The following is a 24,985-nucleotide window of genomic DNA, read 5'->3' as shown; positions in this document are numbered from 1 at the left end:
GTTTACATAGTATTGCTCAAAGAAGAAAGTAGGACTAGCTAAAGTTGCTTGTCCCAAATTTTGTGGGATCATGTATCTTCTTGCCTTTAGTAAAACTGACTGAACTGATGTTGGCATAGTAGAAGGAAGGTAAAGAAAGCTATAGCTCATGGGTGACTATAAATAAATATATCCTATGTGAGAAAGGTCAGACAGAAAATAAAAATAAAAGGACTCCTGCTGCGTATACAGGTTCATTCCCCTTAATGAATGCTTCTTGAAGATGAAAACATTTTCACACATATTGTCATATGCAGTGATAAAGTTGTAAAATTTTATACAATGTTTTCAGTCAGTGTTCTAATATTTTTGATTGCAAGAATTTTTAAACAGTGCATTAGAATTATCAGAGTACCATGATTGAACTACATGCTGAATGGCAGAAAAAATGTCGTGTGAATGGGTTTTGTATTAATAAAACAAGTGTATTGATATTGGCATGTGCATTACTTTGCATAAAAACAAATGATGAATACATATTTTCTCAGTGCTGAACTTTTGGAAAGTATTGATTTTCATGATATTATTGGGTATTGGCTAGCTTGTGATAATTGATTTGTTCACTATCCATAGGCTTGGAACCCAGCTGATTTAAAAATTTCTAAAAACATGTGGTACTAAATTCAGATATTTCCTGCCTTATATAAAGAACAAACATTTTATGGGATTTACCTAATATTCATGTTAATAGATTAACATGCACAATATTCTAGCATCATGATTTAACAAATCTTAGGCAGTGACAACAGAAGTTGAAGCATCCAAATGAAGATTAAAATGGTGTTCGATAGATCAAATTTTCAATCATTTTGAGTGTGGATATTTGTAATTGGCAACTTTGGCAATGGATTCATAGCAATGGTGAACATCACAGACTTAGTCAAGAGAAGAAAGATCTCTTCAGTGCTCATTGGATCAGACCATCACCGTTCTGGCCATCTCCAGAATTGTCCTGCTGTGGTCAGTATTAGTGAGCTGTTGGCTATATATGTTCTACCCAGGAAAATGGATGACAGAGAGAATTGTTAGGAAAATACTTAGTGTAGGGACAACATTCAACCAGATTTGCCTCTGGTTTGCTGTAAGTCTCAGCATCTTTTTTTTTTTTTTTTTTTTTTTTTTAAGATAGCACTATTTTTCCAACACTATTTTCCTTTATTTGAAGTTCAGTTAGAAAAGTAATGACAGGGACATTGATAATGTCTCTGCTTCTCTTGGTCTTAACTAGTACAGTTACTAATGTACTCGAGAACATTTAAATCCCTGAATATGTCTAACAGCTTGATTTTAAATAGCACACAGATTTCTATGCTGTTTTCATTGGCAAACACCTTATTTGTGCCCATACCACTTATTGTGTCACTGGTCACGTTTCTCCTGCTATTCTTTTCCCTGTGGAAACATCAGAGGAAGATGCACCACGGTGCCCAAGGATGCAGAGTTGCCAGCACCAAGGCCCACATCAGCGCCTCTGAGACAATGATTGCCTCCATCCTCCTGTATTCCATTTTCTTTCTGTCTCTTCGTGTCGAGGTTTGGAGTTCTCTGCTTCTGGAGAGAACGCTTTCACTTTTGATCACACAGGCTGCAAGTATTGCTTTTCCCTCACTGCACTCCGAGGTCCTGATTCTGGGCAATGCTAAACTGAGAAAGACTCCTTTTTCTTTCCTCCTGTGGCTGAGGTGTTGGCACAATGATGGAAACCGTAGAGTGCACAGACCTGCAGTTCATTTATGTGGATCATCTTGCATGCCTTAGAGGAAAATTGATCACCAGAAATTCTTTTATTTATAAATTTTCAGTTCTAAATCATATAAAAACTGTATGTTATTTCTTTCACCTTATAAAATAGTTGTTTAATAATTGGAAACTAAGCATTTTACAATTTCCCAAGAATATATAAAATTATGCTTGTTAATATCTAACTACAAAATTGATATATGCAGATTATTTGAATGTAAGAAATAATTATGACAAATGTTAATTTTATAACAGTTCATTTCTTTTAAATATCACAGAATAAACAATCTAAATAAAGGATATATTTTTACATATATTCCTTAAATTAGAATTTTATAATTTTATATACTGCTCTGGTTGGTATTTTTCTCTACTCGTCACAACATGGATTGTCTTGAAAGAAGAAATTCAATTGAGAAAAATAAGTCTATTTAAATGTGCAGTCAGGAAGTCTTTGAATATTTTATTGATTAATGAGTGACATGGGTAGGCCCAACCTAACAGTGGGTTGTGACACCTCTAGAATGGTCATTCTAGGTTTTATAATGGACCTTGCTGAACCATCCAAAGAGAGCAAGCCAAAAATTAGCATTCCTCCATGGCCTTTGCAACTGTTTCTACCTCTAGATTGTTGTCTTGATTTCTGCCCTGACATCTCTTCATGATTAACTGAGTTATGAGTTGAAATAAACTTTCCTTCCAAAATTTTCTTTCATCATATTTTTCATACCAGTTGACAGCACACTAGGACACATACTTACAATATACTTACAAATATTTGTGTATTTATACACTGAAATTTTATATAAGGAATGACATAACTCATATAGTTTACTGGAGATAATATAGGGTGTTCATCATGTAAAATGTGAGATTCAACTTACAAGCTTCAAACACATTGTGGCATCATGTATCTGCATTTTACTAGGTGTGATAAGAACCAGGTTGTCATAGGGACAAAAATTTGAAGTAAATTGTAACTGAACAACAGAAAATAAATGGAGATTATTCATTTGCTTACATGTTTTTATGACTGAATAACACAAATAAGTAAAAAGTGAATTCATAAAGAAGGCAAAGTCTTACAAATATTTTATGTGCAAGAAGAATATGAAGAAGAAAACATTGCATACATTCTGCTTACAGTGTGGTTTAAATTTATGGGAATATAGGGATTTTACTGTAAAGTTTTTATATTCAGCAATGATAGAAATCTTTTACTTCGGTTAAATGAAATTCTTTAAGTCACTGTTTTCTTTCTCTGTTGTTGTTTGGTATGTTTTCCCCTTAGGTCTCCTATTATAATGCCTACATTTATTTATTTGTTTAAAGAACTAGAAACATTTAATAAACATCTTTTCTGCCCTCAATCTTAAACAATAGGTCAAGAAATGATACCTACTTATTAGCTCACCATTTGGAGATATTTTATGAAAAAACAGATGACATTAAATAAAATGTAGGTATTTTATATAAAAGCAGATGATTTAATATTTTTGCAGCAGATAATCTGTATATTTCATACTTCTCATTCTTACATGTTGGGTGTATTGTTTGCTTCATGTGAGGAATCTAAGATTCTGAGAAGGAAAATGCTTAGCAAAGCATTATATTACCAGCATTTTTGCTCTTTTCTTTCCTACCTACAGTTATTCCTATGTATCCTATCACTGCCTTCTCTCAAATTCATGAAAAATTTAATTGTCCTATATTTACATATATGTGCATATGCACACACACATATACACACGTTTTTTAAATTAAATAAGCACAGTATTTTATTTGATATATATGTTTTAGGGAAGGCCACTTCGTATTGGATAATTTATTCAGAGATTTTTAAATCAGTCATGGTGACATAGAACCTAAACTTGGTTTATACACAATAATGATGTAGGTGTTGATAGGATATGGAAAAGATTTCATTGCAAATGTATAGGTCTGAGTAGGAAGATATTTACTTAGAAATTTATTTGGTGTGTTATTGATGTAGTTAGTGCATAAAACTTACTATGAACAAATAAAATACATTAGTTATTTGCAAATGTAGCTGTTTTAACATTGACTTAGGGAGAGATGAGGACAGTACTTGATACCTGAGGAACAAAACACCCTTTTGTATTTGGGTGGTAACTATAGTTAGTATTTAGCAATCAGAATGATAGGTGTAGTGACAGGCTCAGTGAGGCCCTGAAGGACTTAGTGTTGTGAGCTGAGGTCTCTTAAATTTCTAGTACCAACAACCACTATATAGGAATCCAACCTCCTGGTATTACACTTTATTTATTCTCTTTGCAGTTCATCTTTTTTACATAAATGGGTTAAACTAGAAAGACTACTGCTTTTACAAATATGGAATTTGTGTATATAGTTTTAGAAATTTTTATCTCTGAAAATTTTCCCATGCCTCGCTGTATAATCTCTGTGCTTAGCCTAAATATAGCGCATTTGATCTCAGACACCTTCTTACTGAGAACTTAGAGTTGAGAAGGCTAATTATTCAACATAACTTTCTTTCCTCTCCTGTGACTGTTTATATAAATAATTCCTTTTTGGATTAATATTCTGTCTAAGATAGAGAGCAAATTCATATCTACATAGTGCAGTGTTTCATGTCCTTTTCAGTCATTCCCGAGGTTAATGATATATACATATATTTATAATATATATTATATGTATAATATATATGAATACTATATGCTTTATTTTTGTCCTCCCTCTAGATCACTGCTCCCAGAGCTCTTCACCCTATCTCCCCTCCATTATACCTCTGAGTGCATACTCCCCATTTCCAGGTATCCCTCTTTCCTGGTCATCAAGTCTTTATAAGAATTAGATGTGTCTTCTCCTACTGAGGTCAGATATGGCAGTTCTATGTTACATATGTGCCAGAGTCCTCAGACTAACCCATGTGTGATCTTTGGTTTTTGACTTAATTTCTAGAAGCTTCTAGGGTTACTTGATACTGTTGATCTTTCTATAGGCTTTTTGTCCCTTTCAGCTCCTTCACTCTTTGCCTTAATTCTTCCTTCAAGGTATCTGACCTCAGTTCAATGTTTGGCTGTATCTTCATCTGTCTCAGGCAGCTGCTGCCATCATCAATTTTGAATGCTAATGAAAGAAACTAGAAAATATCATTCAGAGTTAGGAAACCCAGACCCAAAAAGACAGGCATGGTATGTATTCACTGAGAAGTGGATATTAGCCAAAATGTAGAGAATACCTGTGATATACCCATGGACCATAAGAAGTTAAACAAAAGGAAGGCTCAAATAAAAGTGTTTCAATCCCACTTACAAGGAGGAACAAAATTATCATGGAAGGCAGAGGGAGGGAGAGATCAGGGTAGAAGAGAGAGGTGGGGGAGGGAGAAAGAGGAATAATCTCAGGTATGGGACAGAGCCCAGAAGGCCAGGAAAATTGAATGGAAATATGTGACTGCCAGGGTAAGGGTTTTGGGGGGTGGGGAGTAGCAAGAAACCTCTAGAAAGTCCCTAATACTCTTAAGTCTTTGGTCATCCCAGAGGGTCTTTAATCTATTTTATTTGATTTTTATAAAAGGTAAAAGATGAATTTCTGCTTTCATTTCATGTGGATAGCAAGCTTTCCAGCACCGTTTGTTGAAGAGTTTGTATTCCCTCCTATTTTATCTGGGTCTCTTATTATATTCCATAGACCTGTGTTTGGTTTGTTCCCATACATTGGTTTTTTGTTTTTACTGTGGAATATTTTGAGGATAGGTCAGTACATCAAAAACTAAACAATATGAGATCAAACAACTTAACCAATACTATACTAATAAAGTGAACAGTTGTCAAAGAAGAAATAAAAATAGCCAACAGTAACATGAAAAAAAAATCCCAAAGCCTTATCAGCTATCACAAATATCTGACTCAGAACTACAGTGAGATTCCATGATACTTGAGTCAGAATGGCATTTATTTAGAGAAAAATATTCTCATGATGACAGGGACAAAAAGAACAATTATATATTGTCTGTTGGATCTGAGAACCAGTATTTCTGCAATAGAAGACAGCATATAGAGTCTTAAAAAAATCTAAAGCTAGGTCTACAATATGACCTAGTTGTTTCATTCCTCAGTGCCTAGGGCTAGCCTTAGCAGGATCTTCCTTCTTATTGGTTCTCCTTGAGGAAGAGGAAGGAGAAGAGCATTGGCAGAGAGTATGACTTTTGTCTTATGAGATATTTAGGGTTGTCTTATAATAATAAAACTTACTTATCTAAAAATAATAATTTAAGGTTAGATTTAAGACTAGTGACAGTGTCTCTGTTGGTGCTCTTGGTTCTCTTGTTTTTAAATATTATAGTTATATAGAAAGAGTTGGATATGTTTATAACTGAACATAAGGTTAACATGTCCTACAGCTAGAATTAGTTGAGCACATAGCTCCCCATACTTCTTTTATTGCTACCCATGTTTATATGTGTGTGTGTGGATGGCCATTTTTTCTTGATCATTTTCTCTCTGTGGAAATATCTGAGGAAGATGCAACACAGAATGTAATAATGCAGAAACCCTATCACCCCTACCTACATCAGAGCCTTACACACAACAGTCACTTTCCTCATTGTGTATGTCATTTTCTTTCTTCCTCTTGTTTAAGTTTGGGATTCTCTGTTTCTGGAGAGAAAGCTGTTGCTTTTGTTCACAAAGGATGCAAGAACTTTTCTCTAAGTTCTCTTCTGTGTCCTGATCCTTGAAAATGCTAAGCTGAGAAAGGCTTAGCACATCTCTGTGCTGATGTGACTGGGGTTCAGAACCAAAGATGTAGATCTAAAGGGTACATAAGCCTGAGGATTGTTTTTGCATATCACTGTGAAGATCCTAGAGGAAAATCTAAAGTGAGAAATCCAAGATAAATATGTAAATATATACATAGTAAAATATAAAACTTTCATTTGATATACATAAAATGTATTTTTAAAACTATTTTATTTTTTATTAAAATACAATTACATCATTTACTCTCTTCCATATCTTCCTTCCACTCTTTCTGTGTTCCTCGCCTTGCTCCCTCTCAAATTCAAATTTTTCAGCACTTAGCATTACTTAGTAACCTATAGCCCTCAGTCTAGGTGTGAGGCCCCATGAGATTTCCTTCTTTTGTACTGTCACCTTACTGTCAGTACTGTCCTATTTGTTCAGACCTTGAGGAGGAAACCATACTGTTAAAATATCACAGATAAAGCATCCCCATATTGAGGATACAAGTTTGTCACATATTTATAGGTTCTCTCGCTCCGAGTGCTATGGATGTTTCCCATGTAACTGAGTGCTGTATGGTTTGTTTATTTTTTATACTGTGACCAGTTGTTTTCTATAGTGGTCTTAGTTGCAATGAGAAGGGTGACAACACACACACACACACACACACACACACACACACACACGGATAAGTTTGAAAATGGCATTATGAACTATGCTCTTTTAGTAAACTTGAAACAGTTAGGTCTCCTTCACCACTATTGTGTTATCCTCCAGTAGTTGGTTAGGTTTTCCATACCCAGCATGCTTTCCTTCATGTTGAGCAAGCTGATGTTCAATTAGGCAGCTGTTATTTTCCATTTAGATATGAATGCCACTATGGTACCCATAAAGATATTTTACCATACTAGTCATTGTTATGGGGACTCTATCTACTTCCTCATCTCAGAGGTAAGACCCATTTTGTTTAGCATAGCTGCAGACCCTAGGCAAGCTGTCACAGTTTTGAGAATTTTAATGGACATCTGTCTTGTGTCAAGAAGACACTGTTTTCTTGGTATTGTTTATCCCCTCTGGTGCTTAAAATCTTTTCTCCTCTTCCTTAACCAATAATCTTAATGCCACTTTTGATTTGGAAGGAAAAAGAAAGTAAAATAGATTAAAAGTATTGTTAATTATATCTCACAGTTAGAAAATAGCAAAATAAAATATTATTAGTAAATGCAAACCATCTTACCCACAATTTCATATTCTTACTTAAGTTATAATCAAAAGAAAAGACTCTTGATATCTGAGGGTATTGGTATTATCTTTCATGGACAATAAAATATATGAATATACAAATGATGATTTAAATAATACATTGCATACATATTATGATTGGTAAACATCAAATGTTTAAAGTAATAAACATTTACAGATTTAATGAAGTGCACTTTTGGATGTGTCTGCAAAGTCCTTTCAAGAGAGAGTAAACTCTGGTTGGCTGCTTCAACTCAGATTTTTTGGCCCAAATTCTTCTCCAGTACAGTGGATCCAAATTGGTTTTTCTTGGCTTCTCACTTAGTTGCTCTTTTTGGTCTCAAGCACTAATTATGATAATCAGTTCTAATTCTTATTTTCATTCTTATGCTTGTTCTGTCTTCACCTGCAATCCGTCTCTGTAAAACTGCCTCTCTCTCTCTCTCTCTCTCTCTCTCTCTCTCTCTCTCTCTCTCTCTCTCTCTCTCTCTGCATTGCTCTTAAATAGTTTCTCTTTCCTGTGATGTTCTCATGAGAGTTAGATTTATGCTATCTCTGACTCATTCTGTCAATTTTTTCTTTGATTCATCACTTTGTCTGGCACTCAATTAGGCACCACTTTAAACATGGCTATTTCCTTCGACAAACTATCCTCATCTACATTGTTTTGGATTAAAGCTGTGTATGAAAGGTGTGTCTATATTCCAACCAGATTACATAGACCTAGGTCTTTGAATGTGATCCTTGCAAGAGCAGCTATGATCCTGGATTAGATACCATTCCTCCATATTTCCCCTTTTCTGTTCAAGCAAAAAACACTACCCAAACTAGCTATTACAACAGAAATAATTATCAATCCCACAAATTTAACAATCCAAATGTTCTTACAAAGATTTGTATGTAGTGATCCATTATAACTGTAGACATGATCATCTCTCATTCAACAAAAGTCCATTCCAGGACCAAGGTTTTCCATTCATCAGACTTGCAGATGAATCATTCCCTGTAGAAATATAGACAAAACTTCTTCCCCACCATAGCATATTCCTTGACTTTCATTCAGATGTTAAAACATCTTTAAAGTATAAAAGTTTATCTAGTTCAGCACTTTTTTTCATACAGTATCTGTCAGCTAATCTTATTCCCACATTCTGTTTATCAAAGTACAATTTGGTCTCCACGTACTTCCAAACCCTCCTGTTCTTTTAGTTGGAGCTGCTTTGCCTTTGACATATTGAAACAGCAGAAGAAGCTGAACAATCATGTCTACTGATTTAAACAGCATATTTTTCTTTACATGAACCATAATCTCAATATCTGTATTGAATACTTCATCTCTAATTCTTGGATGCGCAATGAATCCTTGAGATGTTAGGCTACATTTTCCTAAAATCATTCCTACTGTCTTTTGGGGTAGAGTGGGTATTTTATAGCACTGGGGCTTCAATGCCTAGTTTAGTTTTCTTTAGTGGCTCTGTTGATTTATGACAGGCTCATGGTAAGACATTGTCTCAGACAAGATGTTGAACTTCTGAATAGTGTTTAGACTGTTCAGACATAGAGGACTCTTAGGGAAAGAGTGAATAAACTTTGCATCATGATATGAAGATAAGACTTTATGTTCAGAAGACTGTTTTGATTTAAAATATATGTGTCTATTATGTAGTTGTTATGATTTGAACATAGAATATCTCATTAGGTCATGGATTAGTCCCAAACTGATGTGTTGCTACTTTGGTATGTTCTCGTGACATTACGGTATGTGAATTAACTGGAGAAAGTAGGTTACTAGAAGAAGTTCCTAGGTGTTCCTTGTCTTTGGCCTCTCCCTTTTTACTGACCATCTTTCTGTTTCCTACTTTCTGAAGTGAGTATAGTTCTTTATCACATCATGTTCTTACTATCATGGTGCTGTGCTAAACTACAGGAAAAAAGACATGAGGCCTTCAACTTAATCCACTACTTTTGAGTAGATATAATCTCCTATTTCTATTAAAACTTTTTGCCTTGTATAATAGGAATTAAAGTCATAATGAACTTGATAAATGACTGTAACACTCCTATGCAATTTCATTCAATAATCAATAGACACATTTCAAATAAAGTGAGGCAGAAAGTCTCTTCAAAACTAACCAACAGACATATAATCAATGAATGTAGGTGGATAATCCTGAATGTGAAAGAAGGCAAACTAAATCTCAAGAAATCTTGAGAGCCTGACTTTTCCGTTTGAGGATTACCAGATAACTTTATGGCAGTCTCAAGTGTTTTCAGAAAGCAAGTAAAATGTGTGCTTGTGACATGCTTGCATGCATGAGTCTGTATTTGTGATTTATAAGACAGAAAGCTGTAAAGCATACCAGTTATCAGCACTCAATTTTGGAAGTAGTTAACTTTCCATATCACTTCAAGGAAAATTGAGATATTTTGATGAGAAAAACATGAAAATGCTTGGACTGATTTCTTTATATCTAATTACTTGAATAGTTAATGTCTTAGTTAAAATAATCCACAGTTCCACCAAACTGCATGGTCATATATAATGATATGTGCAAACTGAGAAATTTTATATATGTCTTGTACAAACTTCAAAATTTTACTAGCTGTCCTCTAGATAGGAAGATGCAAAATTATGCACAGGTCATAAAAGCAATGGAAATCAGGGAAAGAGAATATGTCTTCATTTGTATACTGGCAAATTAGGCTTCAGCTTTTACTTCAACATTTGTTTTGGAATAATTAATAATTGAGGAGCAAAAGCAGTTACACTGAGCTCATTTGCAACTGTTTGGAATACGGAAATATTTTCGTAAAACTAGCATCCTTTGAAACAGTATGATGCTGTTCTGCTCAATGTTTCCCACAGGATGTCAAAGAGAGTAAACAATCAACTGTGTTTACATAAAACAGTGGATGGTACACATTCAGCTCAGAAGATCACAAAGTAACAAATAACATCAGCAGGTTTGCATTTAATTTTAAGAATTAGGTATGAAAGGCTAATCACTTAACTTATCTCAGTCCTGGTAATGGATAAACTTGTATTTTCAAAACACTGCATGCTTGCCATGGTTCTCCTGAATTGCTGTAATGAGCCAGAGGCCAAATATCTCAGCTCTGTGGGTCTCAGTGCATACCTTGCTCTAGAAATGGAAAATAAATGATCCCTTTCTGTAGCTGAAGCAGTAAGTATTGTTTTACAAATACACTTTGGGCAATTTGTTGGTTTCACAGTGTCTTATTACTGAGACTATGGATAATAATACCCACAGAGCTGAATAAGGACCATTAAGGAAACCAAACAATACAACTATGGGTGTATTTGTCTGTGAACCACATTTATCTATGTCTCATCTGTCTCACATTGTAAAACTGAAGGCTACAAATGTAAAAGGTACAATGAGAAATAACAGCAGCAAAATCTGAGGGAAATGAAAACATCTTCAGAATGTATTCTTGCTTACATGCTTAATATGGTCAATCTATTTGTTGGTGGCTGGGATTTTACTTACTTTCATTTATTTTAATAGTAAACGAATGGTGAAATTAATGCTCCAGAGAATATTATTTCAAGTTTAATAACATAGATATGGATATTTAGCATAATGTTTGATTAGTGGGTATTGGTACAGTCACTATTGAAAATATGTCAAATATACTAACTACCAGTATACATAATGTCTCTCCAGGAACTACATTATTTAAAGCAAAACATCACCAAAAACTACATGATGGTACCCCACTACTAAATGTATTACAGAATTAATTGCTGAATAGAAAACAATCCAGATAAAACTATCTGGAAGCTTCTTCCATATTGAAAACCTTTCAGAGTACTCAAAAGTTACTTTGTTAGGCTTCTGCATGACATTATTCCAATCTGTCAGGCAAGATATGCCTACTTGTGCAACAGTGGCATGATAGTAAGGGAGCTAACAGCTTTCTCATATGTCAAGTCCATTCCATAAGCCTATTTCTGCAAAACTGATCAAAACCCCTGGTGACTGCAGAAATCACAGTCCCTAGATGAAATATTATTATTTTATTAAATTAACATCTCGTCCCACTGAATTCTAAGTATAGATATTTACAATAATAGATTAATGTTGTTCTCAGTCTTGATCAGAGAAAATGCTTTTTCATATAGGCAAAGTTTAATGCAGAGATTTCTAACTGGTTAAAGAACGGATTTATGACTATGTTGAATAATCATTCTTAAACAGGACATAAATATAAAATCATCCACAGTTCAGGGATTATTGAAACAAAGGAGTAGAAAAAGTGATTTGGCTGGAAATAGAAGAGGATTTCACTGAAATGTTGCCTTCTGGACATGACATGGCAATTGCACTCATGACCTCACAGTAACTGCGTAAGCCTGCATAACTTAGCCTTCACAAAATTGTGACAATTACCATTGCAGTCTCAGATAGGGAAGGTGAAGTGAAAGTTTCTGGATATGTCATGGGACATGCATCTCATGTGGTGGTTTGCTAGGACAGACTCACAAGGGGTTTTGTGAAGCTAAGACACATGGCAGGACATGTGATGTTCAGAAAGAGTATAAATAGTGCTCAACAGACAATGCAGGCATGTTTGCGTAGCCAGCTTTGCAATGTTTCATTAGTTTCATGTAATCATCTTTCCTGATCTTTACTTTGTTGAGAGAGCCATGACAGAGGATTTATCCTGTTATCACAGCTGGCCCTCTCCCTGCCACTGACTCATGCTGATTTGGTGGAGGACTAGCAATTTCTGTTGGATAGTGCCACCACTGCTGACTAATGTTTGGTATCCTGACACTACTGAACTGGACACACTGGTATCCTGAAAGAGATTGGAATCACCCCCCAAGGAACTACTTCTAAACAGGTCCACATCCCCTTGTCTTACCAAGAAGTGGGGGTTCGAAGCATTTGAGGACTCTTTCTTTCTTTCTTTTTTTTTTTTTTTTCTTTTTGGAGCTGAGGACTGAACCCAGGGCCTTGCGCTTCCTAGGCAAGCGCTCTACCACTGAGCTAAATCCCCAACCCCCATTTGAGAACTCTTATTAAAAGTAGGTATTAAAAAATCTAAGCCTACAGATGCTCCCCAGCATGACTAAGACATAATGGATAATTCTGCTTTGAATGTTGTAGAGGAAAAGTCAGGTTATGAGGGGTTGACCATATTCCTTAAGGAAGCTGATAAAATAGCAGATGGCTTCGGGGTGGTCTCCTACTTTCTTTGAGGAAGGGATTTTTTGGTTTTGTTTTGTGGCTTTGACGTATACTCTTTTGAAAAAGATTGTGGGGAATGCTGAAAATTCTCTTATGTTAGAGATGTTTGCAGAGTTGGCTAAGCAAACAAAGTTTGAAAATAGAGGTAGAAGTGGTTTGGACACAAAGAGTCAATGGGAGAACAGCAAGGTTCAGGTTGATATTTGAGTCCTCGAATGTACTGTGAGATGAAAAATGGAAGCAAAAGTAGGGTGAAAGGTTATACTGCAGTCTCACCCTGCTCTATTTACTTTCACTGCCTAGTGCCTAGAGCAGCTTCATGAAACTAGAGGCCAGGAAGAAGAGGAAATGGTGCAGGTACATCCCAATAGTGTTGAGCTCAGTGCATCAACAGAGGATTTGTTTATGCCTATATGGGAATCTTTAGCCTTCCCAGTCTTTGTATGGCATCATGCCTATAATCATAATTAACTCAACATATTGCTTTTTCACAATATCCTTGCATGAGCCAGATAGGGTGTGCTTTGTTTTCGCGGTAGCTACTTTGAATAATAGTCATTCACAGTGAATATTATATAATCTAACTTATTCTGTATTTTGTGAAGCAACCATTAGAAATACCTTGTAAGCAATTATCATGATCTATCATTATATGGAAGACTTTCTGTTGACTCATTCTGACAAAGATGTTTGAGGGAATATGTTTAAGGTAAGACAAAACATTCTGCCTTGCTGGGGGGTTATAGATTGCTCTACAAAAAGCACAAAGAGGAAATTCACTTAGTTATTTGGGTTACAAAATCAATCAACTAAACTTACACCACAAAAGGTACAGATCAATATGGAGTGATTGCAACCTCTTAAAGACTTTCAAAAATTAGTAGGAGATATTAATTGGCTGAAGCCTAAAATTGAATTAAGTATACATGAGTTAAGTTATTTACTTCAAACATTACAAAAAGATTCAAAGTTAACCTGTTCAAGATGTCTACCACCTTGAAAAAGGTTAAAAAAGAGTTAATTTTTATACAACAAAGACTGCAAGATGCCTATGTGGATTGAATTAATCCTAAACTTGCTTGTATTCTAGTTAATTGGCCTTCAATTAATTCTCCTACTGAGCTAATTAGGCAGAGAGAAGAGAGTATTATGGAGTCCATTTTCTTACCTCATAAACAACTAAAAAATTAAAGTTTTCTGAGTTAATTATTAAAGATAGAATATAATTATGCCAATTGTCAGGAAAAGATCTTACCAAAATTGTAGTACCTCTTACACATGGTGAGATTATGGATGATAAATAGAGACTGGCAAAGAGCTTGTAGAAATTACTTGGGTGAAATTAATGAAAAATATACAAAAAGCAAATGTATAAATTTTATAAAAAGAACTAATTGTATTTTCCATATATCATAAAGAGAAAACCAATTCGAAAGACACCATCATTCTATTTGGATGCATCAAGATGGGAATGGCAGGTTATAAGTCAGACAAAATAAGCAAGGTGCTCAAAAGACCATACATCTCATTTCCAAAGTCAAAATTATATGTTCTTATTGTATTATTAGATTATCCTAATCTCTTAATATAATCACTGATTCTTTATATGCAGAAAGAGTTGTTTTGCATATAGACTGCTGCATATGTACCTGATAACTCAGAATTAACTTTATTATTTATACAATTGCAACAAGCCATTACATGTATAAATTGTACATTATGTATTACCCATACAGGCTTGCTATATACAGGAGCTCAAGGCAATGTTGAAATTGACCAATTATTAGTAGAAAATGTATTAGAAGCCTCAAATTTTCATGAAAAACATACTAATGTGAGAAAAGATATTACATCACTTGGCAATAAGCCAAATAAATAATTTTTAAAATGTCCTAGATGTTCTCTATACAACCAAATTCTGTTACCTGCTGGTAGTAACCTTAGGGTTACCAAAATAAGTAACCTTGTAAATAATGGCAATTATGAGATGCCTGCCCACAATAAAAGTGTTAATTTTCCCACATATGTATTCAACTGAAAAAGCAATTTTTATATATTGCAATATAAAGCATGATACTGGTATACCACAAAATCCCACAGGACAAGCAGTTATAGAAAGAGTCAATAGTACCTTAAACGAGATGTTTACCTAAAAAAAAAAAAAAAAACACAGGGGCATATTAAATAATGTCTTATTAACTCTAAATGTTTTTAATGTTGGTAAAAGAAGAAACAACATCAGCAGAAAGGCACTGGGTTATTGAAAAAACTGAGGTACTAGAGTACCAATATACAATAAGGATGTATTGATATTAGAACGGAAGTCTGCAATAGTTTTAAGATGGAGATGTAATTATGCTTATTAAACTACAGGGAATGAAAAACCACAGTTTCCAATAAAACTGATACAGATAAGATCTGACCATGACCAGAGAAAACCTCTTAGGATCTGAGACATGAATACCTTCACAATGCAAATGAGCACACGTGAGTCAATCTCACAGAATGTCTCAGTTACTGATTTCTCCTAAATATGGACGATATTGGGAGAAATTTTTGTGTAGAACCAATTTGTACTTTTTCAATATTCTCTCAGAAAGGTAAATTTCTGTCCAAGGTTTTGCTTTGTTTTGTTTTGTTTTTGTTTTTTGTTTTTTTTTGGTTTTTTTTTTTTTTTTGGTAGCTCTGTGATGATTCAACAGTGTATTGCACTGTTCAACCTTTCCACATTTTTATAGCTTTTATAGTTTCTCTTTCTATTTCTAGATTCATTCCATTATTATCTATTTTAATTTGTTAGTTTTTTAATTTATTTCCATCTCAAGCACTGCACTCTTCGTGGTTCCCCTCATTGACAACTTCCTGATCAGCCTCCCCTTCTCCTTTTAGAGGGTGGGGCCCCTCCTCAGATCCTTCTAACACTGGAGCATCAAGTTTCTTCCAGATAAGGCATATCCTCTATCACTGAGGCTAGACAAGATAGTCCCATAGAGGAAGAAATACTAGGGTCAAGCTACTGCTTTGGAAGATCCTCCATCCAGTTGTACGGCCCACATGGAAACTGAGCTTCACATCTGCTACACATGTGCCAGAGGCCTCATTCCAGCTCACGTGTGCTCTTTGGTTGGTGGCTCAGCTTCTGAAAGCTCCCAGAGGTCCAGGTTAGTTGACTCTGTTGCTTGTCCCTATGGGGTTTGCATCCCCTTCAGGGCTTTCAGTCCCTTCTCCAACTCTTCCAAAAGAGCCCATAACCTCTATCCTCTGTCCAATGTTTGACTGTGGGTATGTGCTTCAGTTTTGGTCAGCTGTTGGATAGAGCCTCTCAGGACAGTTATTCTAGGCTCCGGTCTGCAAGTATAACAGAATATCATTAATAATGCCAAGAACTAGTGCTTGCCCATGAGATGAGTTTCAAGTTGATGCTGACCATTCCTTCAGCCTCTGCTTCATCTTTATCCCTGCATTTCTTTTAGACAGGATAAATTTTGAGTTGAAAGTTTTGTGATTGAGTTGGTGTCCTTGTCCCTCCCTTGAAGGTCTGGCTTGGGTACTCTGGTGGTCTCTTAAGGTTCTATTTCCTCACAGTTAAGCATTTTGACTAAGGCCACCCACATTGATCCCTGGGAACCTTCCCCATCTCTGGTCTCTGGAATTTGCTAAAGATTCCTCTACGCTGAACCCAATCAATTACATTGATTCATTAATTCTCCTGGTACCCTGGGTCCAGCTCCTGCCTCTCCCCATACTTGCCTCCACTTCCTTCCCTAACTTTGCCTATAACTATCATGTTTCCCCTTCTAAGTATGATTTAACATACATCCTCACTTGGGCTATCCTTTTTGTTTAATTTCTTTGGATCTGTATTATCTGATTTTATACATAAGATATTTAAAGTTTTGTATTTGTTCAGAAATTCTGTATTTCCTAAAGTGTGTTTTATTTGTAAAAGCTCAAAGGGCTATCTAGAAGAATGTGTTTTCTGTATATGCTGAATGGAGTTTTCTGCAGGTGTGTATTTGGCTATGTAACCTGTGGTATAGTTTGATTCGATAATGTCCTTATTAAGGTCATTTTTCACTTTTTTCTATATTTCTTTGTATGATACCTCATTATTGAAATAACATATTAATTTCATGCCCATTTATTATATCTGGACTAACATATACTTTAATATCAAGTAGTGTGTGATTTACATATTGATGCCTCAATATTTAATGCATGCATAGAATTTATAGGTTTTTCATGTTTAAACAGCTAGTTTTATTTTTGTCTATTATGACTAAATTTGCCTTAAGATATATATTAGTATGTCTATCATATATCATCTATCAATGTATTATGTATTTATTTCTCTATCATCCATCTACTATGATCAATCTTTCTACATATGATAGTTTTCCATTCATTTCCATTTTCCTAATACATAAGCACCTACGATTTTACTTAAAGTTTCTGTAATTTTTATATTTGATGTGAATTTATTATAGATAATAATCTGTGATCATAACAGCAAAGGAATAGGTAATAAATGTGTGTTTCAGCAAAGAATAGAGGATGTAGCACGTATATATAATAGAGTGTTTTATTCAGGCATAAGAAAAAACAAAATGATACCATTTATAGATAAATGGATGGATCTTGTGATCATCATGTTCAGAGAAATAAACCAGACCCTAAAACAAAAATATTGTATGAATTCTTTCCTCTTCCTCCTCCTCCTCTTCCTCTTCCTCCTTTTCCTCCTCCTTCTCTTCCTCTTCCTCCTCTTCCTCCTCCTCCTCCTCCTCCTCTTCTTATTCTTCTTCTCGTTTTTGCATTTATTTCATGAGATACAGGACAGAGAGAAGCACATTTTTGTATGGTGCTTTTTACTATTCTGACAACTTGTATCTCTTAGACTTTATTTATATGTAAAACTACTTACTCAGTAATTTCGTTAATCTATTACACAGGTTTTCAAAACACACTTTCTTCTAGTATTCTTTCATAAGAACAGAGCAAGCAAATAGAAATTTTATGAAAAGTAAAACTTAAGTTATAATAAAACCAATTTTATTTGAGTTTAATATCTTCTTTGTTAAGATTGGTGTCATAGTCTCTGCACCCAAATCCCGTGGGAGGGAGAGCTAAACCTTCAGAGAGGAGGACACGCCTGGGAGACCGGAGGAGACTGCACTCTGTGCACGTCCAGACGCCAGAGGAAAACACCGGACGCCATCTGGAGCCCTGGTGCAGGGAGGCTCCCGGAGGGAGCGGCGCAGATCTTCCAGTTGCTGCCACAGCAGAGAGGACTTGGGCGGTGCCCCAGGGGCAAACTTGAGCCTTGGAACCGCAGGTGGGACCAACTTTTCCCCTGCAGGAGGCCTGCCTGGTGAACTCAGGACACACAGAGGCAAAATTCCTCTAGGACCGGGCACTTCCTGTGTTTACCGGAAGTCCCACACCCGCAGATCCCGGCCCACAGCAGCTCTCTGCTCCCAAACCCCGTGGGGGAGAGACCTAACCGCCTGATCAGGTGGGCACTCCTGAGGCTGCAGAGCGGAGGAGACCACCAACACTGCCCACCCCTGCCCACATACCTGGCCCAAGAGGCAACTGTATAAGGCCTCTGGGTTCCCGTAGGGGAGGGCCCAGGAGCGGCAGGACCCCTGCGCCTGAGACACCGCCGGAATCTGAAGGAAACAGACCGGATAAACAGTTCTCTGCACCCAAATCCCGTGGGAGGGAGAGCTAAACCTTCAGAGAGGCAGACACGCCTGGGAAACCAGAAGAGACTGCACTCTGTGCACATCCAGACGCCAGAGGAAAACACCAAAGGTCATCTGGAACCCTGGTGCACAGAGGCTCCCGGAAAGAGCGGCGCAGATCTTCCCGGTTGCTGCCGCCGCGGAGAGGACTTAGGCAGTACCCCACGAGCAAACTTGAGCCTTGGAACCACAGGTAGGACCAACTTTTCCCCTGCAAGTAACCTGCCTGGTGAACTCAAGACACAGGCCCACAGGAACAGCTGAAGACCTGTAGAGAGGAAAAACTACATGCCCGAAAGCAGAACACTCTGTCCCCATAACTGGCTGAAAGAAAACAGGAAAACAGGTCTACAGCACTCCTGACACACAGGCTTATAGGACAGTCTAGCCACGGTCAGAAATAGCAGAACAAAGTAACACTAGAGATAATCTGATGGCGAGAGGCAAGCGCAGGAACCCAAGCAACAGAAACCAAGACTACATGGCATCATCGGAGCCCAATTCTCCCACCAAAGCAAACACGGAATATCCAAACACACCAGAAAAGCAAGATCTAGTTTCAAAATCATATTTGATCATGATGCTGGAGGACTTCAAGAAAGACATAAAGAACTCCCTTAGAGAACAAGTAGAAGCCTACAGAGAGGAATCACAAAAATCCCTGAAAGAATTCCAGGAAAACACAATCAAACAGTTGAAGGAATTAAAAATGGAAATAGAAGCAATCAAGAAAGAACACATGGAAACAACCCTGGACATAGAAAATCAAAAGAAAAGACAAGGAGCTGTAGATACAAGCTTCACCAACAGAATACAAGAGATGGAAGAGAGAATCTCAGGAGCAGAAGATTCCATAGAAATCATTGACTCAACTGTCAAAGATAATGTAAAGCAGAAAAAGCTACTGGTCCAAAACATACAGGAAATCCAGGACTCAATGAGAAGATCAAACCTAAGGATAATAGGTATAGAAGAGAGTGAAGACTCCCAGCTCAAAGGACCAGTAAATATCTTCAACAAAATCATAGAAGAAAACTTCCCTAACCTAAAAAAAGAGATACCCATAGGCATACAAGAAGCCTACAGAACTCCAAATAGATTGGACCAGAAAAGAAACACCTCCCATCACATAATTGTCAAAACACCAAATGCACAAAATAAAGAAAGAATATTAAAAGCAGTAAGGGAAAAAGGTCAAGTAACATATAAAGGCAGACCTATCAGAATCACACCAGACTTTTCGCCAGAAACTATGAAGGCCAGAAGATCCTGGACAGATGTCATACAGACCCTAAGAGAACACAAATGCCAGCCCAGGTTACTGTATCCTGCAAAACTCTCAATTAACATAGATGGAGAAACCAAGATATTCCATGACAAAACCAAATTTACACAATATCTTTCTACAAATCCAGCACTACAAAGGATAATAAAGGGTAAAGCCCAACAGAAGGAGGTAAGCTATACCCTAGAAGAAGCAAGAAACTAATCATCTTGTCAACAAACAAAGAGAAGAAAAGCACACAAACATAACCTCACATCCAAATATGAATATAACAGGAAGCAATAATCACTATTCCTTAATATCTCTCAACATCAATGGCCTCAACTCCCCAATAAAATGACATAGATTAACAAACTGGATACGCAATGAGGACCCTGCATTCTGCTGCCTACAGGAAACACACCTCAGAGACAAAGACAGACACTACCTCAGAGTGAAAGGCTGGAAAACAAATTTCCAAGCAAATGGTCAGAAGAAGCAAGCTGGAGTAGCCATTCTAACATCAAATAAAATCAATTTTCAATTAAAAGTCATCAAAAAAGATAAGGAAGGACACTTCATATTCATCAAAGGAAAAATCCACCAAGATGAACTCTCAATCCTCATCTTCGATTGGTTTATATACAAGTGTGCAATTTCTAGGCTTGAAAGTAAAATGATGCTATCTGGTGCTGGATAGAGGAGCCTTATTTTTTATTATGGCAGCTTGCTATTTTTGTAACATGGTGATTTGGTTGAACACAATAAAGTACAGTAGTAACTGATCTCCCCGTCTTCCTGGATGAGTGAGGAGATGATTAAATGTTGATGTCAGCATCCTTGAGCATATTCAGATGAGCTTCTGCTTCTGTTGAAAAGGATGCTGTGTTTGATTGTGGTCCAAAGCTTTGAAGCACTACTTGGCATCTCCTTCCTTGGAGGTCTCACTGTTTAAACATAACAGATTTGATAGCTTGTTGGTAAGGTGAGGTCCAGCTTGTCTCCACTAGGTCATCTTCATGTGAATCCGGTGGTTATATGGTTTTGTTCTAGCGATATTTCATTTTTTTAATAACGGTTTTAGCTGACATTCACGGAGAGAATGAATCCTTAGAACTGTGCCACTAGTGAAAGGAAATCCTGTCTAGAGTATGTTTCTTTATAAAGCTGTGTCACACCATCCTTTGGGCCCTCTGCTGGAAAAGTAGAATCAAGTCTCAAATAATGCCTTTTAAATTGTATCCTCTAGTATTATAGATGTAGGACAGTACTGTATCATACCTCTGTGGATGTAAAATAGCTTGTATCTGCTTTATGATACGTAGTAGTGACCGTGCTTTATCAGAGCTGTTTTTAATGATGTTGCTCAGAATGTTTTCTTTCTAGATGATGATTGAGAAGCTAATTTAAAAAAAAAATGGTGCCAGGTACCACAAGAGTAACAGAACTGTGCTGTTTTCTCGGGTTTTGATTTTTTACTTTTTTTTTTTAATGGAGTGTGCTGGATGTCTCTACAGTTTTGTTCAGATGACTGCAGAACCTGGAAAAGCTGTTGCTGCTGTTAATGCATAACACACTGCTATTATTGGTCTTTTTATATAAATATACATATATATATACAGATATATAATTTGAATTTTTTGAAACTTTACCTGTGCTGTCAACTTTGGAAAAAAGTATCCCCGTTTACTGTGTTGAGTTGGCACTGTACAGAAATTAACAGCCATATTGGTCTAGAAATGTTGAACTTAAGTTTTTTCCATTTGTACAGGGGTAACACACTGTATTAAATATGTAAGGTCTTATCTACGTGGGTTTGATTACAAAAACTAATAAAGTATTCTCTAAATTTAAAAAAAAGATTGGTGTCATAAAGCTTCATGGTTACAGAAATGCTAGACAGGATGACTTCTTTTGAATTTGATTGTTTCTAATTCACATAATATTAATAGATCAAGACTTGTTTCTTACTACACGTTCTATCAAACTTGACTTTCTACAAAAGCTCACTTTCTCTGTCCCTTAAATGTTCTGTCCATTCTTCTATATTTCTTTTATGTTTGCTACAAAATATAGGACATAAAAGTAGAAGGGAAGTATGTAGTTGCTAAGAGCAGAAAAGTTGCAGGAATGAGTTTCAAGAAATGTGATGAGTGATGGATACAGGCAAGGAGAGTGATGTCATAATGACATCTAAAATTTTGTATATCATAATTAGTGAATAACCATTCATATTGATAGTGATTCTATATTTAAACAAACTTAATTGAGTTAAATATTCAGAATGTATTTGGTATGATTTTTTCTAAAATTAAGCTAGCATATACCTACCATAGATAAGTTAAAATTATTCAAAGAATTTGCAAAGCTGAATCACAATTCAGTACAAGGGAATTTGACTTCATTTACATTCTATCAAATGAGAATTAGGCTTTCATTTCATTATATCAAGTGTGTACTTTTGTACCAAAAAGAAAGGTCCATGAATAAAATTTGAATTATTTTGAAAAAAAATTTAACTTTTTACTCTCCCTGTATTTAAAGAACTTGCAATGGGTTTATAGTGACTGGTCTCAGTAATGACTATTTCTCCTGTATTTGACACCTGATTAAATTTAAAGAAAAAGGTTTAAAGTCTAAACCTTAAGATTTATAAGACCTTTGTGAGGGTCTAAAACAAGAGTTTGAGTTGTGAAAATAAAGTTGTGAACCTATAAGAAAGTAATTTAAGGTATATAAATAAAGTTCTAAAGGCATAAGAAAGTGATTTGAAGTATGTGAAAAATGGTACAACCACTCTGGAAATTAGTCTTTCAGTTCATCAGAAAATTGGACATTGCACTACCTTTAGGCCCAGCTATACCAATCCTGGGCATATACCCAAAAGATGTTCCAATATATAACAAAGACACATGCTCCACTATGTTCATAGCAGCCTTATTCATAATAGCCAGAAGCTGCAAAGAACTCAGATGTCCTTTAACAGAGAAGTGAATACAGAATATGTAGATATTAAAAACAATGACTTCATGAAATTCTGAGGCAAATGGATGGAACTAGAAAATATCATCTTGAGTAAGGTAACCCAAGCACAAAAAACACACATGGTATGCACTCACTGCTACATGCATATTAGCCCAAAAGCTTAGAAAATTTTGTATTACAAGATTTTTCCCCTTGGAGGATAGGGTTAAACATTGTTTTATCAAATGTCTATATGTATATGTATATCTATCTATCTATCTATCTATCTATCTATCTATCTATCTATCTATATCTATATCTATATCTATATCTATATACATATATATATCAAAGCAAAACTTCAAGTGATGTTATCCTGTTGAACCAACAACTTCAACTAGAAATATTATCTGTGTGCAGGAGGGAGGGCCATGCCACCCAGAAGCCCTTTCTTCTGAGTATTTCCGGTTCTGTCAGGCATTTCAGTATTTCTGTGGTTTTATTTTTTTTAATGAAAACTATTTCAAAAATTTGAAATTCATTGCATTGTGTTATAAAATTTGTTATGGACTGTTAAAAAAAAGAAATATTGTCAGACATCAATGGGAGGAGAGGCCCTTGGTCCTGTGAAGGCTAGATGCCCCAGTGTAGGGGAATGACAGGGCAGGGAGTCAGGAGTGGGTGGGTTTGTGGAGGAGCACCCTCATCAAAACAAGGGGAAGGGGATGGGAAAGGGCTTTTTTTTTCATAGGGGAACCTGGAAAGGGGATAACATTTGAAATATAAATACATAAAATGTTCAATAAAAATAAAAATATATAAAGGAGCACAGAAAACTTGTCAAAGAAGAGATCTCTCCATAAAGCAGTGGTAGACTACATATATGCACGTATAGTGAGGAGAATCTTAGCTGTAACCTCATGATCACCTTATACATTACCTCATAAGTTGTCTCATATTCCATCTCCTGAGCCTTGATTGCCTTCTACTCTTCTAAGAGGGGCCATTTTTGGCCCCAGTCTCCTCCAGTTATATTGTGAATAATCACAGGTGGTCGTAGCTATTTGATGCAGATAATACACAATTATCTTGTAGTCTTCCCCTTGGTCTGGCTCTTAAATTCCTTCTCCTCTTCTAACCCCTTCATCCAAAATGTTCCCTGAGCTTTTTAGAAGGTGTCAAGTGTCAGATTATTTTTCCTATATAGTGCTCAACACTGAGCATTCTGCCATACAGAAATTAACTTTTCTTATTTTAGCAGATTATGAGTTTTCACAAGGTTGACAATAATATATTTAAAAACATACATTTTTGAAAAGGTATTTATAGGTTACAACAAAGTGGGTACACATTAGGATGTATGGCATCTCCAGTAACAAGTTTTCTTTCTTGTCCTGGTGTACTAATTAAACTTCCTGTTACCTTCCCAAGTGCAAGTTAAAGAAGAAAGGCTTTATTTTTACTCTCAGACCATCATGATGCAGAAGTTCTAGTGGAAGGCACAGGAGGTGGTTGGTCACATTACATTCAGCATAAAGAAGTAAAATGATGATTTTTTTTCATTTTAGGTGTTGCATTGCATAAATACAGTCATTAAACTCATTCCATGGAATAGTGTCGCTCAGAGTAGGCAAGTCTTCCTATCTCAATGAACCTGATCAAGGTGATTTTCCACAGGCATGTCCAGAAATCCTTTTTGAGTGTGTCTAGTTCTTATCAAGTTGACTATTAAGATTAAACATAATAGTACATATACATGAATATATACATTTTCTTGGTCACCATGATACAAAAACACCTCTCGTTTTAATTTATTTACCTGTTCCTAGAAACGTACGTTTATTTTATGGCCTAGTGATTGTAAAAGGTACTGAAATAAATGCATGTAGACAATATATGCAGAGTGACTACAGGGATACATGGTGAATTGTGTGGAAAAACAATAGTTAGTATTTATTTATTTATTTATTTATTTATTTATTTATTTATTTATTTATTGATGTACATAGCATTTTTACCGATGTACATTGACACCAAGAGCGT

The 24,985-nt window shown here is 35.9% G+C and overlaps 1 pseudogene; it reads left to right on the top strand.

Moving 5' to 3' along the window:
- Positions 1 to 815: 815 nt before the first annotated feature.
- Positions 816 to 1,797, top strand: Tas2r116-ps1 (taste receptor, type 2, member 116, pseudogene 1; annotated as a pseudogene).
- The last annotated feature ends 23,188 nt before the right edge of the window (positions 1,798 to 24,985 follow it).

The sequence above is a fragment of the Rattus norvegicus genome, chromosome 4 (assembly GCF_036323735.1).
Source record: "Rattus norvegicus strain BN/NHsdMcwi chromosome 4, GRCr8, whole genome shotgun sequence".
Classification (NCBI taxonomy): domain Eukaryota; kingdom Metazoa; phylum Chordata; class Mammalia; order Rodentia; family Muridae; genus Rattus; species Rattus norvegicus.
Note: the sequence above shows the minus strand (reverse complement) of the source record. Positions and strands in the feature narration are given on the sequence as shown.